The sequence below is a fragment of the Schistocerca piceifrons genome, chromosome 3 (assembly GCF_021461385.2).
Source record: "Schistocerca piceifrons isolate TAMUIC-IGC-003096 chromosome 3, iqSchPice1.1, whole genome shotgun sequence".
Classification (NCBI taxonomy): domain Eukaryota; kingdom Metazoa; phylum Arthropoda; class Insecta; order Orthoptera; family Acrididae; genus Schistocerca; species Schistocerca piceifrons.
The window spans coordinates 29,369,308-29,381,766 of NC_060140.1; positions in this window are offsets into that span (position 1 = coordinate 29,369,308).

Consider the following 12,459-nt stretch of genomic DNA (forward strand, 5'->3'; position numbering starts at 1 on the left):
CAACACGTGGGCTCAATATCAGTTTGCGGACTATTTGGTACATATGCTTCGAGCTGACGATCGACAAATGTCTGAGACTTCGCAGTTGTGTTGGCCGCGTTGGTCGTTCTCACGTCCACCTTTAACCTCTTCCTTCCTGCCAGTGTAGTGTTTCAATGCTCTCTCACTTCATGAAACAATTTTCCAACGCCCAGGAGCTTTCGTACGCTGCCGCTTTTCCCTCGGATGAATACAATGTAAGGACCGGGATCCGTTTTTCTGTAAGGCCGGCTTGTGTTATATTTACACAGAGTAGCATCCTGCATAATCGTACACTATTCCACACCACTGCCTACTGGTTTGACTACTGATTCACATGTGTCGTGTCTTGCATTTCCTGATCTACCACAGTGTCACCTAATGTCACTCCTTTATCAAGCTCCACATTTTTCCGGCAGGCTGATTATAAGTTTACTCCAACTACTCAGATTCGGATTGCCGCAGTGTAATTCCATGTCACAGCTCACCTGCGGGCTTGCTAATCTGTTCACAGTATTTACAGCTTTCACTGCTACCGCGGCTACCTTTGATGACGTCACCGTGTCTTCTGCGGGGACTAGCCGTCGCCGTAGTCCCGCCAGACATAACGTACAATTTTTGATCCAAACCGCTCCTGTTTTGTTGCTTAATTGTCCCTTCCGTAAGCCAAGATTCACTTCCCGCGATACTGCACACGAAAGTAAGACACATAGTTTCAGAGGGCGTTCGTGCAATGTTTACTCGACCACAGCTCCGATAAGACTGTAAAATCATCAACCTGCCCTACCCATGTTCAATTACCTCAAATGCTCAATTAAAAGTATGTCGCGTTAATCGCCTGCCACTGCCCTTCCCTGTCTCGGCCCATTAACCCTCCACTTCTGTTAATTATTATATCGTCACACAGTACCATAGTGTTGTGACATGAGCTCTCTGCTCACGTTTATCGTAATTTTAGGAAGCCCTCATTTAATTCGGTGCAGTCATAGCAGTCTGTTGTACCGATTAATATTTCACCATTGTTAATTCATATGTAAAAGTATTTGTAACACATAAAGTGCGGCTGAAGCTAAAGTGTCTGCACCCAAGAACATACGCTGTCAGTTCTGTTACCCGCCAGTAATTTATTTGATCCTCTAAATAAATATTTTTCATTGGTAATCAGCTTGTGTCCCTCATTAAGTATTTTTGCGTGTAATACATCTTTGAAAATTTAATAGCTACAGTATATAGTTAGTTGTATTAAATTTCCCGTAGCTTAGCAGGAAAATACATTTAACCTTCTTGCAAGATGCATAGATCCTTAGTTATTTCCATTGTGTCCTTAACAGACTCTACGGTACTCTGTCAGCTCATAACAGTTACTTCTTCCTGCTCCTTATGTTTGCAAAAGGCTGACACCTATATTAAATGCTATGTATTTGATCCCAGTATGTAAGCGCCATACTTTGTGTTGTGAAAGTGCAATTAAGTTTTCCCACAAGTTGAAAGCAAAACATAATAATTGAAGTAAGAAAAATGGTATTAATAAATAAAAAAGGCTTGGATTGATATCCCTGAAGTGAGAAGCCGGGGATGGATGCTGTCACGATTGCATTGATAAAACTGTGTACCAATGCTCTAGATGGAGGAAAATTTAGCGTCATAGTGCAATATATACTTTCATATTTGTATTCGTGAGATGATGATGATGCTGCAGCTATACATAATATCTTTCGACAACGGAATCCAATACACGAAAGAACTTGCTGTGGCAAACAGTCACAGCTCATAACATTTTTTATTCTTAGGTTTAGGTCTGTGCACAAGTTGTGAAGGCAAATACGTAAAAGCGCTGTGTCGTCGTTATCACTAGTGTCTAAAGGATGGCTTGAAGCCTTTCGAGACGGCTCTTGAGCCGCGCTAGAGTAGTGGCTACGCCTGTGGCTGTGCCGGTCCACGAGTGGGACTCGGGCGCCGTCTCGAATGCGCCAGAGCGTCACTGTTACAACTTCAGTAAATTCCATAACATATATGAAAAAAAGATATTCGTTTACTTGTGTGCATAGCACGGCAGAACGTACAGCAGATGCATTCTACGTATTTCTGCAGCACGACTATTAGAGTAACTAGCGCCGGCCTGTGTGGCCGTGCGGTTAAAGGCGCTTCAGTCTGGAACCGCATGGCCGCTACGGTCGCAGGTTCGAATCCTGCCTCGGGCATGGATGTGTGTGATGTCCTTAGGTTAGTTAGGTTTAATTAGTTCTAAGTTCTAGGGGACTGATGACCACAGATGTTAAGTCCCATAGTGCTGCCGGCCGCGGTGGTCTCGCGGTTCTAGGCGCGCAGTCCGGAGCCGCGCAACTGCTACGGTCGCAGGTTCGAATCCTGCCTCGGGCACGGATGTGTGTGATGTCCTTAGGTTAGTTAGGTTTAAGTAGTTCTAAGTTCTAGGGGACTTATGACCTAAGATGTTGAGTCCCATGTGCTCAGAGCCATTTGAACCATTTAGAGTAACTAGCTGGTGTAAAACAGGAAATGCCTGTAAGTAGCTGCCAGCTGAGGGTGGGCTTGCTGTGGCTGGAAACCTAGCTAGTGGAAGAGCAAAAGCGTTCTGAGAAAGCATTACGAAGTTGCTGTTCGGAGTATCAATACAGAGCATTCTTTTTCATATGTTTCCCTGAGAACAACCGAAGGACCTGAGAAATCATTTTCAAAAACATTTACGTTCGTAAAAATAATCGGACAAATATAGAGTAGTCGGAAAATTCCGTGACAACCTCAACGGCAGGTGACAAAGCCACGACAATTAAACATCTATGCGTTACGTTGCAGAACGATGTGAGGTGAAGGGAGTGTAGTAGGGAAGACGAATGGGCGACTTCAGTTTACTTGCAGTACTTTGGGAAAGTGTAGTTCATATATAAAGGAGACTGCACATAGCACACCCGTACCAGGTCGGGTTAAAGGAAAACATCGGAGCAATTCAGAGGCGAGCTGATAGATTTGTTACCGGTAAGCTGAAACAATACGCAAGTGTTATGGAGATCTTTCGGGAACTCAAATGGGAAACCATGAGGGAGGACAACTGTTTTTCAAGAACACTGTCGAGAACATCTAAACAACTGACATTTGACGCTGATTGCAGTACGATTCTGCTGCCTCCAATCTATACTACTGGCCATTAAGTTTTCTGCACCACGAAGATGACGTGCTACAGACGCGAAATTTAACCGACAGGAAGCAGATACTGTGATATGCAAATGATTAGCTTTTCAGAGCACTCACACAAGGTTGGCGCCGGTGGCGATACCTACAACGTGCTGACATGAGGAAAGTTTCCAGCCGATTTCTCATACACAAGCAGCAGTTGACCAGCGTTGCCTGGTGAAACGTTGTTGTGATGCCTCGTGTATGGAGGAGAAATACGTACCATCACGTTTCCGACTTTGATATCGCTATTGCGGTTTATCGTATCGCGACATTGCTGCTCGCGCTGGTCGAGATCCAATGACTAGCAGAATATGGAACCGGTGGGCTCGGGAGGGTAATACGGAACGCCGTGCTGGATCCCAACGGCCTCGTATCACTAGCAGTCGAGATTACGGGCATCTTATCCGCGTGGCTGTAACGGATGGTGCAGCCACGTCTCGATCCCTGAGTCAACAGATGGGGACGTTTGCAAGACAACAACCATCTGCACGAACAATTCGACGACGTTTGCAGCACCATGGACTATCAGCTCGGAGACGCTTGACGCTGCATCACAGACAGGAACGTCTGTGATGGTGTACTCGACGACGACCTGGGTGCACCAATGGCAAAACGTCATTTTTTCGGATGATTCCAGGTTCTGTTTACAGCATCGTGATGGTCGCATCACTGTTTGGCGACATCGCGGTGAACGCACATTGGAAGCGTGTATTCGTCATCACCATACTGGCGTATCACCCGGCGTGATGATATGGGGTGCAATTGGTTACACGTCTCGGGTACCTCTTGTTCGCATTGACATCACTTTGAACAGTGGACGTTACATTTCAGACGTGTTTCGACCGGTGGCTCTACCCTTCAAACATTTCAGGAGGATAATGCACGACCGCATGTTGCATGTCCTGTACGGGCCTTTCTGGATACAGAAAATGTTCGACTGCTGCCCTGGCCAGCACATTCTCCAGACCTCTCTCTAACTGAAAACGTCTGGTCAATGGTGGCCGAGCAACTGGCTCGTCACAAATACGCCAGTCACTGCTCCTGATGAACTGTGGTATCGTGTTGAAGCTGCATGGGCAGCTGTACCTGTACACGCCATCCAACCTCTGTTTGACTCAATGCCCAGGCGTATCAAGGCCTTTATTACGGCCACAGGTGGTTGTTCTGGGTACTGATTTCTCAGGATCTATGCACCCAAATTGCGTGAAAATGTAATCACATGTCAGTTCTAGTACAATATATGTGCAATGAATACCCGTTTATCATCTGCATTTCTTCTTGGTGTAGCAATTTTAATACCCAGTAGCATACATTCGTGTTCTCGCTTTCCGCGCCGGGGTTCCCGGGTTCGATTCCCGGCGGGGTCAGGGATTTTCTCTGCCTCGCGATGACTGGGTGTTGTGTGATGTCCTTAGGTTAGTTAGGTTTAAGTAGTTCTAAGTTCTAGGGGACTGATAACCATAGATGTTAAGTCCCATAGTACTCAGAGCCATTTGAACCATTTGAGCCATATATTCTCGTGAGGACCACAAAGATAGGATGAGAGAAATTAGGGCTCGTTCGGAGGCATATAGACATTCGTTTTCTCTCTCTCTATTTGCGAATGGAGCAGGAAATGAAATAACTAGTAGTGGTACAGGGTACCCTCCGCCACACACCGCACGGTGCCTTGCGGAGTAGGTATGTAAATGCAGAGGTAGAAACTTGAGGACACAGACAGCCAAAATAAGATATACAAAGTCTTTGCTACGCCTGCATCAGTTCATATCAGCGTAGAAAATCAAGTGGCAACTAGTTGACGCCCGACGTAGTGTTACCTTCATGGATTTCAAAACGTTGTATGTCAGTTTATGGGAATGCTAACATTTGTATGCAGATAATTCCGGCAAGACTCGGATCTTGCGATTCACTGTTTCAAAATCGACCGAAAATATGAAACGAATGAAATGCGATCTGCAACAGTTACACCCGCCCTAAAGGTATACGTCGATGAAGAGACAGAGACAAGTAGCGAGAATTCGTCTACATTCTTAGATTCACGTTTGTTTTCCATCTTCCGAACTAGGCACACTGCGACTGTCGCCTTCCCTAAATCCTCACTGAATTTATTGCTAAGTTTACCGACACATAAATGGCTTTCGAACGAATTAAAATGTAAAACCGGATAATGAAATAACGTTCACTGAAAGCGATTTACAGCGAAATCCTGGAAGCCCTCCCCATGAGAGACCGGTTCATTAAAGCAGTGCCTTACTCTCATAAATGGCGCTTTCAGCGTAAGAAGTGTGTGTAAACGCATTGCATTGATTAGTGACAAAAGCAGAGATCTAGGGATTGAACCGCTGCTTCACTCTGCACAACGTGTAATATCGCTGAAGAAAAGCGAATCGCACCACATCCTGCCCTTTATTATCTACTGCACACCTAGTCTACTGGTGTCCGTAGGCCAGCCGTTGCGGTGTCAGGTATGATGCACATATAATTTTTTTCATATGTAATCAAAACAAGCTGTTACACGCGTAATTCTGCGCGGAAATTGGCACGTGGCTTACCTTCCCAAACTGTCTTCAGGGTACGAAGTACTCTTCCATCTTTCGCTCCGAGTTCACGATCGGATCGCTATGTATAGTACTGGCCGTTTCGAACCATCCGGGCACACTCCGTTGCCACGGAAATGACCATACCGACCTTCAGTTGTGTGTCATTGTCGTGTCCACGGCCTGACGCTGAACTAAACCACCGTCGCATGGAGCATTTCTTTGAAATTAGATCCAGATACTCTCAAAAAATATTCATTCACAGCCGTCTACGGCCACAGAAAAGACGGCGTCCGTGTGAGGAACGTTAACACCGGCAACGCTCGTCGAGGAACGCCAGTCAGGAAGCAAGAGCACTCGACTCCGCTGAACAACCGCCCTGGTTACCGCGTCTTTGTAAGTTACCTGTGATGGGTGTCAAATCATATACACCTATTACTCCTAATTTAGTAGAACAGGTTTCATGGGAACTAGGAAATGTTCTGCTGTATTTTTTTGTTTTAATTTTCCGGGAACTTGGCTGGCACTAAGTGTACACAAATTGAAACGTCCCCTTAGAAAAATTTATAAATTACTATGCTGGTAAACCCCTTACACTATTTCATTTTCAAACAGATGAGCAAAACTGAACGTACTCAGACATTTCTCTCTTTACTTATTCTGATCATCACTAAACTGACACACCATATTTTTAGCGCAACACAATCTGACTTTCAATAATCCCTACAAAAGAATGGCCCTGAGAAACAATGTAACCTATACGTTTCGTGAATCACTTACGTCACAAAAATCTTCGTTACTCGAACTACTGCAATACAGCGAGAGCCAGTACTGTCAGCTACATAAAAGATTCTAACTACTGAAGGCACTAACTACTGATAGGCATGGTTAGCAAATTAAAGATTTTGATAGAGAACAATGTATTTATCTTAAGAGTGTTCAAAAGTCATAATATATATCAGTTCATGATATCCAGTCTTACAAATTTACTGTCTCTGATGGACATACGTCCAGATCGTCCGCTCTCAAAATTCTGCCATTTCTCTCCCCACATCCACCACTGCTGGCGGCTCATCTCCAACTGCGCAACGCTATGCGCTTTTCGCATCTAACTGCCCAACATTACAATAGCGACTATTCCAACAACGTCACCCAGCCTCAGACTGCACACAGCACAGCCAGTGATTTTCATACAGAGCGCTACGTGGTGTTACCAACATAAAAACCTAAACAGCCTACTTACAAAATGTGTAGAGGCGTACCTGGAGAGACTGCTGGTTTTGGATGCGATATCTGCTTGGAGCACCAGAAAAGTGACAAATAGCTTTGTCCATTAACCTTTGTGGCACAGAAGTGTCGCGTATATTCGTGTTTACAATACAACTGTACTTTTCGAATTACTACGAAGAGTGCGGTAGAGCGTGCTTTCGTGTACTAACAAGGGGAGGCCGCCAATTCTGAAATTCAGATTCGATTCATACTGCGCATAATAAAAGCTCATGGCCAAAGGTGTAATGTGGCAAAGCACCAAGATGCACTTCTCAGCCGTTGTCGAGAAAATCGACAGTTAAAAGAAACCGTTGCGGTGAAAATGGTTTTCTACAGCGTCGTGGCGCAGCGGTAAGCGCTCGGGTTCGTAATTCGAAGGTCGCCGGATCGAATCTCGCGCCATGCAACTTTTTTTTTATTATTAGTTTTTTGTAATTCATATATAGATATACTATTAATGAATTGCTTATGCATGTTGGTGAAGGTGGATCGCTCTCCAATTGTACCGCCTCCATTTTTCCGTTTTTTCTTAACAGGGTGTACCAAAGCTCTCCCGTCCGCACTGATTTTCGACAATGTTATAAGTTGCGCTAGAGACCGCATCTACCTTCTTTCGAAGTTAGCACGCAACTACGCTGTTATGCGGCGGCTCGTTTCGGCCCATTCAACATCTGTCCTTCAAGTGTAACGAGCGAGTAACGGAGCTTATATTTCATACCTGCCACAGCAAATTTGTGTTCGTGGTGTCTCTATTCTAATTCGAACGTTTGACTTACGCTATAAGTATTCGTTTCGGAATATCGTTTCTACGTCTTCCGTTAACCATACGTGGATAACATTATGAAGATAATTAATAACATTTGTGAAATACAACTTTGCTTGCGGAAAACATAATGATGTTCGAAGTCGCCAGTTTTTCCACGACAAACGACTTTCAACAACTTATTATATGCATAGTGGTTCCATCTGATTGCCGGGAATTATATATATATATATATATATATATATATATATATTTCAATTACAAAAACAAATACTTAAAAAAAAGGTTGCATGGCGCGAGATTCGATCCGGCGACCTTCGGATTACGAACTCGAGCGCTTACCGCTGCGCCACGACGCTGTATAAAACTATTAACCGTAGAGAGCATTTCACCCCAACGGTTTCTTTTAACTGTCGATTTTCTCGACAACGGCTGAGAAGTGCATCTTGGTGCTTTGCCACATTACACCTCTGGCCATGAGCTTTTATTATGCACAGTATGAATCGAATCTGAATTTCACAATTGGCGGCCTCCCCTTGTAAATCATGAAGGTTTTCTTTCCGTTCAATCCCCAAACAGGTCGTGGTATGACTGATTGCTTGTATTCGCTACCCGATCACAAGTATCTGGACTCCCCTGTGTGATGTGGAACTGACACCAAGAGGGGGGGGGGGGGGGTAAACGTAGGCGGGGAGTGCTGTGTTGTCGGTAGAGAGGCAATGACGGCAGTGTGCGGTGACTTCGAACGTGGACGGGTCACTGGGTGTCACCGGAGCACCAGATATACCAGGGACATTTCAACACTTCTAAAGTAGCGCGTGTCGACTGTTGTTGGTTTGATTGTGAAGTGGGAACACAAAGGGACAACGGCAGATAAACCACGGTTAGGGCTGTCCAGCAGTGCAAACTGTGGTTGTAAACAGTCACATGAACTCAACGGAAGTTATATTCGTGATTGTACCAGCAGTCGACGTAGCACAGTGAATGCGGGTAGAGAGTTGAAAAGAACGATGTGAGCGTTTCTAGTCGTAAGCCACACATTTCCGTCCTCAGTGCTAAGCGGCGCACGAAGTGGAGTAAACAGCAACGCTACTGGACGGTGGACGGCCAATCGGATGAAATAGTTTGTACTTGCGAGTGCCCGGAGAATGTTACGTGCCAGCAAGTGTATTGACAACAGCGAAGTATGGAGGAAGCTCTGTTACAGTATGGCGACGTTTCTCGTTGTAGGATGCGGACCTCGTTGAAGTTAAGGTAACCCCAAATGCTGAAAGACGCGAACACATTTTACAGCATTGTATGCTGCTTGCAGAAGAGGAGCAATTCGTAGATGATAACTTATGTGCGTGACAAAGCACCCTTTTATACGGCAGCGTCTGTGAAGCAATAGTATGTCGAGGATAATATTTCTTAAATGGACTGACCTGTCCGCAGTTCCGACCCGAATCCAATGCGACACCTTTGCGGTGTATTAGGACGTAGACTTCGCTCCAGACTCGAGCGTCCACAGGTACTAACTGCTCTGGTTTCGCTGTTGCGGAAGAATGGGCTGCTACTCCTCCACAGACATTCAGACGTACCATTGGAAGTGTTGCCAGTAGAATTCAAATCGTCGTAAAGGCGAAGGGTGGAATAGCTCCGTTTCAATGTCGACCAACAGGTGTCCGGATATTTTTGATGAAGATGGCGTACGTTTTTGCTGTTTTTACTAACCATATTTTATCATCACGGTGCCTGCGTGACAGGTACACATGGTTCCGAATAATATTTGTAGCTGTTAGCACGAAAGCAGCCTGTTGGCATTTTCAATTTGAAGTTTTCGTGAGGAATAAGATGCAGTGTGTTTCTCGGAGTATCTCAGAGTGTAGATGCTTCACTTTTTCTGTTAATTCCATTCTCACTTTCATTCTTTCTATAGGCCCAATATACTCTCTTACATCCAGCTGATGAGGAAACCACGACGAGACAGCCAGAGCCGTCCACAGTGGCCGAGCGGTTCTAGACGCTTCAGTCTGGAACCGAGCGCCCGCTACGGTCGCAGGTCGAATCCTGCCTCGGGCATGGATGGGTGTGTGTGATGTCCTTAGGTTAGTTTGGTTTACTTAGTTCTAAGTTCTAGGGGACTGATGACCTCCGATGTTACGTCCCATAGTGCTCAGAGCCATTTGAACTCAGCCAGAAGTTTCCTACTAACGAAGAAACATCGATTTCTATGGTATGCTGTGCCTTCAACTGAATTTATAAGACCTTTTCGTTGTACAGTGTATTCCATAAGTGTAGAAACACAGTTGGATAAACAGAAATCAGAAACCAAGTAGAATGGGATGGGGGAGGCAGAAGCATTTGTGCAGCTGTGTTGGCAGCACGGCTGCCATTTTCGAAACCACCGTGTTGAGTGCAAATCGTAAATTCGAAATTTCGAGGTCATGATGCAACATACTATTGCTGTCTGGAAAGTGAGGTCGGATCAGGTGCGAAATGCAAACCACAGTGGCAATCCGATGAAACTTTGCGCACATGTGTTGGGCACTGTCTCTAGTATGCCCGTCGATCGCAATACGTCACTCTTTTCAGTTCTGAGCGCACAGGGAGCGCGTAAAGATGACTAAAAAGTAGAACCTCCCGCCAAGCATGATGGTTCGATGAGATTTCGACTGGTGTCATACAGTCCACATAAAGTAACTGCCACGCGTTTCCTTCATGGTGACCATTCTCGACCGCTCTCTGCATGGGAAATGAAGATGCTCCTTCAGCGATTTCGATGGTAAGTGTTTGATCACCCGCAATACAGCCTGTAATTGGTTCCTCCTGCGTTTCATCTGTCCTTACGCTGGCTATGCAGACAACATTTTGGCACAGACAACGAACTGAAGACCAACGTAGAGAATTGGCGGGAGGCACAGACAGCTGCCTTCTATGACGACGACGATGGAAAGTTGGTAGAACGCTAAAACAAATGTCTTAAGTCAGAGCAGCGTCTATGTAGAGAAATAGCTGGAGAGTGTAGCTAACTGTTGCAAATCAAACGTTTTCGATTTTAACAGTGGTTTCAATTTCCCGACCAGTCGGACTTTACTTCCGAATAGCCCTCATATCTGACAGATAGAGAATTGCACTACCAAAAGAATGACGCCTTTCATTTGGACACAGCTTTGTTCATTCTCGTTTTATGAGTAATGCTTATTCCTTGTAGGCCACGTGAAAGCTGATGGCGTTGAGACAAGCCGAAGGCACTGAGATTGATCTGCATTCAGAAGATTGGAACACCCGTGTTATCGCAGAGGATTGAAATCGCTGCCATCCAGACACAGCACAGGGCGCCAGCTGCTAGCTGCCGCTGTCCTCAGTAGCAAATACTGTCCTGGTTCGTACAGATGTGCTGGAAAAGTGAACCCTCCGGAAGTATTTACAAGTCCCAGCGAACCGTTCACGCAGTGTGAATTTATTGTAAGTCCACACAAGTTGAAATTATTTGAGAGATCTTCGTGATCGTCAGACGTGAAAAAGTCACACGTCCCAACCGAATACTCAGAGAATATTTCGGTTACAGTCACGAGGCGACTTCCAGTGGCACAATGCTACCTGCTTGTACGCGAGCTCCACTCGAACTACCTCCCAAAATCCAATGTCCTCGCGAAAATGGCCGCGGTTGCTTATGGCCTTGCACTGGCGTGAGTGAAGTAAAGTATTTACGACTTCTTAAAACACATATAAACTACATATTACACCTAAATTTGGCTTTTCGATGCTTCTCTTAATTTTCCTGTAGCTTCAATTGTTTTCTCGGAGATAATGTTTTTGCATATGTAGACTCTATTTTGCGTCGTCTAATCACTAAAATATATTAAACAATTTAACCAAATACAATTATACGCCTCTGGTTACCTCCGTTTATTAACGTCGCTGTTATTTACACTGTTTCGTGTTTTATTTTCCACAAAAGCCACTTTTTCGCGCGCGGGATGTACACTCCGGCCAGTGGTGTTCAGTGACTGAGCCCTGTCCGTTGACACTGAGTCGCTTAAGGCGTTAGCGAGTTATTAATTTTTATGGATCATTTTATATCCGAAACACTTAGTTACCCTCGTACCGAGGGCGTGTCCTCACTTTCGTACTTGTCTAATTTTTGTCTTCAAGACAATGTCCCTGGTTTTTGTGTCACTGGTTTCGTTTTGCTTTTATTTAGAGTTTTCGTTATTTCTTATTTTCTGTACTCTGTTAGTTCGGCCATGGCGGCTGTCCTCTGCGGTGTTTTCAAAGGCATTTTCGGGATGAATCGCCTCTTTGTGTAAGGTGTGTGCTGCGTAATAAAAATGAACTACTACCATGAACAGTTATGTAAAGCGGTGAACTATAAAGCTGTACCGTTTATATGAATATTTATGCCCCAGAGAACAAACCGGAAACGCGATCAGACTATAAAATAGTCACAGACCCATAAACTTACTTAATGTAGACGCAGCGGAACGGAAATTTTTGTGAAGTGTATGCTTTCAGCTTATAGCCACAAGCCGTGCAATGACAATCATCCCTTGTATCTGTAATCACAAAATTTGGACTTGACACCAATATTTATTCAACAACTTCAATAAACCACGTACGCCACAAGATAGATTAAGAACAAAACGTCCACATACTACTAAAAACAGTGAATCGCTTCCTATCATGTGTCCCACAGAA